General features: G+C 39.4%; 1 long non-coding RNA gene across 1 annotated transcript; it reads right to left on the reverse strand.

Moving 5' to 3' along the window:
• Positions 1-423: 423 nt before the first annotated feature.
• LOC129604759 (uncharacterized) lies at positions 424-2,192 on the reverse strand. The gene is made up of 2 exons (XR_008695947.1): positions 1,653-2,192; positions 424-1,322 (listed from the first exon to the last, which is right to left on the reverse strand). It is a non-coding gene; the product is annotated as an uncharacterized LOC129604759 (long non-coding RNA).
• Positions 2,193-5,989: the final 3,797 nt, after the last annotated feature.

Raw genomic sequence — 5,989 nt, forward strand, 5'->3', positions numbered from 1 at the left:
AAGTTGAGGCCAGTTTGTCAGTGTGTGTGTGTGAAATCATAAACAAGCTGTGATGCAGCCTGTGTGAGGGCCTCAGTTACAGCCCCCCCTCAGCAGCCAATGATAAGAGCACAGCTGAGCTGAAGTTAACACCAACAAAAGAGGGATTATTTAGAATGTCTGTAGATGTAACCTGCACTCCGTCTGGAGTGGAAATCAATCAAATACCTAAACTACACAAGATCTCTTCCTAAAAATTTAACTGGGCACAAGTTTGAAAGCAAAAATGAATGTTAAGGTGTCTTGCTGTCAGATGTTGCACAAGACAGTGAAACAGTAAGTTTTCTTTAATAGTCTGGTACGTACAGTAATTATTATTACTTCTCTCTAATAGTCGTCTTCCCTTTAATAGTCATTAATAGTCTGTTTCAGTCAGTCTCAGTCTTCCTATAGTCTGTTTTGTTTTTCTATAGTCTGATTTTGTTTTTCTATATTCTGGCCAGACAAACCTATATTGTGCACAAGTATTTTTAGAAACATGAAGGATTTTATTACTGAATTTGTTGCAAGTTAAAATAGTTTAAACCCATCAGACTGTAAAGTCATGCAGCAGTTGTCATTTAGCTGTTTGTCATCATTTTAAAATCACTCTGTGGGATTTTTTTAAGCAAAAAGCGATTCTTCATTGCGAGCAGATAAGCATGAACATGAATTTGAGCGTGTATCAGCTGTAAGCGTGTTTCTTCATTGCGTGTATGAATGTGTGTGTGTTTTTGCGGTACCGTCTTGTACATCACGTGAAAAGGAACCGTCACCTTCCTCCTTCCCCAACCATCAGTCTGATGTGAGCGCCAGTGGGTGAAGCCTTTCGATGGGACAGTTGTTCCTCGATGACAGACCTTTCCTGGATCCTTGCATGCAGCTCTTTTGGGCCGATCACGTCTGAAGCCTCTCCTGTTGTTTCAACCAGTGTCTCTGTTAGAGCACGTCTTCTCTGCTGTTGCTCTGTCCTTGTTTTCCTTTGCTGATTGTCATAAGCAGGTGTCTGTCAGACACACACGCGTGTATGACAGTTTCACGGCTTCAGAAGCTTCAGACACAGTCCTTTCATGCTGGTGCAGGGTCTGTAGTAGCTGGTTCATCTGATGAGCCCAGAACGTGACGGCTGCAGACGTTGTGGGAGTCTGTGAGGCCTCCATGCTGTGGTCTGTGTCCTCCAGCTGCTGTGGTGTCAGAGCTTCCACCCTGTTCTGGTTGTTGGACAGGCGCTTCTTCTCCTTCGGTTCTTCTGCTGATGGTGGGAAAGGAGTCCAGATCCGGATTTACCCTCATCGCGCTCAGTTCTGCATTAGGACAGAGAGCAGAAAGAATGGGAGTATTTGCTCTTGGCATGATATGTGTGTGGTGTGTATGTGTGTGTGTGGCAGAGTGCAAACAATTCTTCCCCAGAGTTGTTATCTCCTTTTTTCCTGTTACTCTCATCTTTTGTTTCTTTTAGGGCTTTAGTTTTGATAGTTTTGCTTTTTCAAGTATTTTCTTTTGTCTCTAATTTTTCTTTTAAGGTGCGTATGTCCTTACACAAAGCGATTCTCCTTTTGAACCCATAACCAGTTTCCCACTCATGGAAACATGAAACGCACTAATAACCATATTTACTTTTTACTTTTAATTACCTTTAGTTTTGTACGGTTGCTGTCTGGTGGTGAAGACTCAAATTGCCCCGAACCCGTCTTTCAGAGTCCGGCGGTTTCCTGCCTTAGATTTTTTGTGTGTTCCGGCCGGAACCTTCCCAAAATGCCTTTTTATCGGACGTCTCCGTAAAAAGGGAACCAACCTGATCTGGCGACAGAGCCTTTCACGAAGTATTTCCTCAACGTTAGGCCCCTCTAGGCCCGGGTCCCTCGTATCTTGAAAATACTTCACTCTGCGAACGCGCTCCCTCTTTCAGAAGCCGTCTTTTATACTCAGTCCCCCACATGTGGACCACGCACAGATCAAAAAAACATGTCTGTATCCTCAGTACAGACGGAAGCTCGGTTCCACGAGCCAACCCTTAGCAACCGACGTCTCACCACCCAGAGCAGACTTTCACCTAATTAAGAACATGTAATATTGGGATTTTTTTTTCTCGATCTAATTAATTTTCCTAATCAAATTTAGTGTTTCAACCAAACAGAAGATTTCTTTCCTTTTTTTTTCAACCAATTGAAATGTTTCAGCTAAATTAAAATAAAAGTTCCAATCTTTTTGTTTTTTCCCAAATCAAAAGGAATCTCTCTCACCGAGCCGAGCCAAATTAGGATTTGAGTTTGAATCTGAGTTCGTGGATCTCGTCAGAGGCGATCCAGACGGGTGAGCAGTCCTCCCACTCAGAACAGCTGCAGAGGTTTGGAGGCTGAGCGACCCTAGTCCTCAGGACTATCGTCCCTGGTCACACCGTCCAGACGACCTGCCGCGGGATCCTGCCGACAACGCCAATTTCTGTGGTGGAAATTTTCCATAAAGAAGTAGATGAGAGAGAGTTGTCCTTTTGTGCGATTTATTGAAATAATAAAGAAAATAAAAATAATGGGGAAAGCAAATAAAAAGCATGGATGTTGATCGTGCACATCAACAAACCAAAAACCAGCTGGGGAGATCAGTGCACACACCACGAAGGTGTGATGCAAAGAGCCCACGATCCTAAAGTTGCTTCTGCCTTTTAGCTTCTCTGTCCGACTAGGGTGGAATGTCTTTCTAACCCAATCAAATTACATGCACCATCTCCTTCCTGTCGCAGTGTGTGTGAAGATATTTACATTCTCACACCTGCATCGCTGACGTCCAACTATCTGTGAGAAAGGAGCACTAAGTCTCAACAGACAGAGACACAACTCCCTGACCTTGGGTTTGGGAGCTAGAGTTGAGAGTCTATCAGGCAGAGACAACCATTGAACAATCTAGGTGAAATGTCAAATGCATACAGTAAGACAAAACATAAGATATTAATTGCAGAACATAAGTCATAACTTGTATAATAACTGCATAGAAATGCATAGAAATAAGGAAGAGAATTAAAAATAAGGAAGAGACAATTTTTCCCATAACACTAGTTAGTGGGAGAGCTGAACAGCTCTCACACTATTGTTATCTTCGGTCTTTATTATTATTATTCTTCTTCTACTTATTCCGCCCTTTTTTTGATTGCTATCTACTTTTTAACGCTTCATCGTAGAATCGTCGTTCAACTTTCTAAACGTGTGTCATCTTTAGGAGATGTGGGCTATTACTTTTTATGTTTTCAGCTTTTCAACTTTTAACGTTATTCAACTTTTTTCATCGTTTTTTTATAATGGTCGTCTATGGGAATCATCGTTAAACTTTTTGTCAACTTCCCTCTTTTCATCAGCGTCTATCATTGTCATACTTTGGCGTAGAAACGTCATTTCAACTTCAAAAGCGTCCATCATCGCTCAACTTTCTCCTCGTAAATCAGCGTTGTCGTATCTTCTATACTTTTCGACTAGTGAGCGTTTAAATATGGTGTGGTTTTTGTTAAATTTTCAGCTTTTCCATTAGTGTGTATTGGGTCATTTAGAGTGCGTGATGTCACAGCTACAGTGAGAAGGTGCGCTTTTTTAAGACAGAACTTCTGTCTCTAACTGGTCACTACAGCCACAATTTTTACTCTATGAACGTAATTATTTCACTAAATCGTAGTCATACTTGTCTTCTTTCTAATGATGTGTCTGGATATACCCTCAGACTTATACTTTAGTCGCTATCAACCTCAAAGCACAGAGAGATCCTGAAATTCTCCCATTGACTCTAATGATAATTTTTGGCAGACGTCTGGAGAAAAACAAGGAGGAGACATATTTTGAAATTGCGACTGTGGCTACAAACGTTTGTCCTCAAACATAAAATTCACACCATTTGCTCATTGAAGCCTTGGGACTCGAAAAATGAAATAATCTTTGTGATAACTATTATGGTTTAGCTGGAACAAGCCTGTTTATACAGGGTGAAACTCTGCTTTTTACAGAGCAGAATGAGCCTGATTTTCCCGCCTTTTGTCTCCATGGCGACGGCGCAGCTGCAGATTTGACTGACAGGTCAAACTGCTGATGCTCAGTGTACAGAGCAGTTCCATGCTTGTTACTGATTAGTCAACCACACTATTGGATTGCGTAGTGATTAAGCACGCACTTCCTCTAAATCCTTTCAAAATAAAAGCACCAAGCCAAATAATTAGCTTTAATAGCAGTATTTCTGCTTTTAGATGGATAATTATGACTTTTTAAAGATAGATTAACAGTTTAGTAATTACCCACACATGCGTCCTCTAAATCCTTTCAAAATAAAAGCACCAATGCCAATTATTAGCTTTAACTGCACTGTTTTTGCCTTTGAATGGGTAATTATGATTATTTAAAGACTAATTGACAGTTACGCTATTACCCCCACACATTTCCTCTAAATCCTTTCAAAATAAAAGCACCAATTACAATTTATTACCTTTAATGGCAAGATTGATTAGAAAATTTGTGGTTCTGAATACTTGCCAATCGTTATAGAGACTACTTTAGAGTTCAGTAAATAGCCACTCAAACTTATTAGGGTGCTTTTATTCTGAAAGGGCTAAATCTAAATCTTTTGCTTTAATAGGGCTATTCTTGCTATTGAATGATAAATTATGATCATCTAATGACTATTTTATAGTTTAGTAATCGCCCACACACAACCTCTAAATCCTTTCAAAATAAAAGCACCAATGTAATTTATTACCTTAAATGGCAAGATTTTTGTTTCTGACTAGTAAATTTTTACTAGTTATTAAACTATTACACAGGTAACTATTTACAAATACTTTCTTCAAATTAAAAAGCTAGTCAGCTTATTTATGATTGTCAACAATGCACTCTGGTCAACTTTTTAATCTGTGATATATTTTTTACCTTGGTCAACTTTTGAATCATTGTCATATTTTAATCTTGTCCTAGTATGACATTGGTCATCTTTTTAATCGCCATCTTTTGTCATCGTTTTATTCTTTGTCAACGTTTTCTCGTTTTCATCGCTTTGCCGTAGTCAACTTTTGGACGTAGTCAACTTTTTTGACGTCAGCAGCTTAATCAGCGTTTGTCATCGTTGCGGCAGCAGATCAGCTCTCCCACGTAATTTCTCGAGAAATTACTTTTTCTAGTTATTATTATTCTTCTTCTACTTATTCCGCCCTTTTTTTGATTGCTATCTACTTTTTAACGCTTCATCGTAGAATCGTCGTTCAACTTTCTAAACGTGTGTCATCTTTACGAGATGTGGGCTATTACTTTTTATGTTTTCAGCTTTTCAACTTTTAACGTTATTCAACTTTTTTCATCGTTTTTTTATAATGGTCGTCTATGGGAATCATCGTTAAACTTTTTGTCAACTTCCCTCTTTTCATCAGCGTCTATCATCGTCATACTTTGGCGTAGAAACGTCATTTCAACTTCAAAAGCGTCCATCATCGCTCAACTTTCTCCTCGTAAATCAGCGTTGTCGTATCTTCTATACTTTTCGACTAGTGAGCGTTTAAATATGGTGTGGTTTTTGTTAAATTTTCAGCTTTTCCATTAGTGTGTATTGGGTCATTTAGAGTGCGTGATGTCACAGCCAGAGTGCAAGGGTGCGCTTTTTAAAGACAGAACTTTGATCTTTAACTCGTCGCTACAGCCACAATTTCTACTCTATGAACGTAATTATTTCCTGAAATTCTCCCATAGACTCTAATGATAATTTTTGGCAGACGTCTGGAGAAAAACAAGGAGGAGACATATTTTGAAATTGCGACTGTGGCTACAAACGTTTGTCCTCAAACATAAAATTCACACCATTTGCTCATTGAAGCCTTGGGACTCGAAAAATGAAATAATCTTTGTGATAACTATTATGGTTTAGCTGGAACAAGCCTGTTTATACAGGGTAAAACTCTGCTTTTCACAGAGCAGAATGAGCCTGATTTTCTCGCCTTTTGTCTCCATGGCGA

The sequence above is a fragment of the Betta splendens genome, chromosome 10, assembly GCF_900634795.4.
Source record: "Betta splendens chromosome 10, fBetSpl5.4, whole genome shotgun sequence".
NCBI classification, from domain to species: domain Eukaryota; kingdom Metazoa; phylum Chordata; class Actinopteri; order Anabantiformes; family Osphronemidae; genus Betta; species Betta splendens.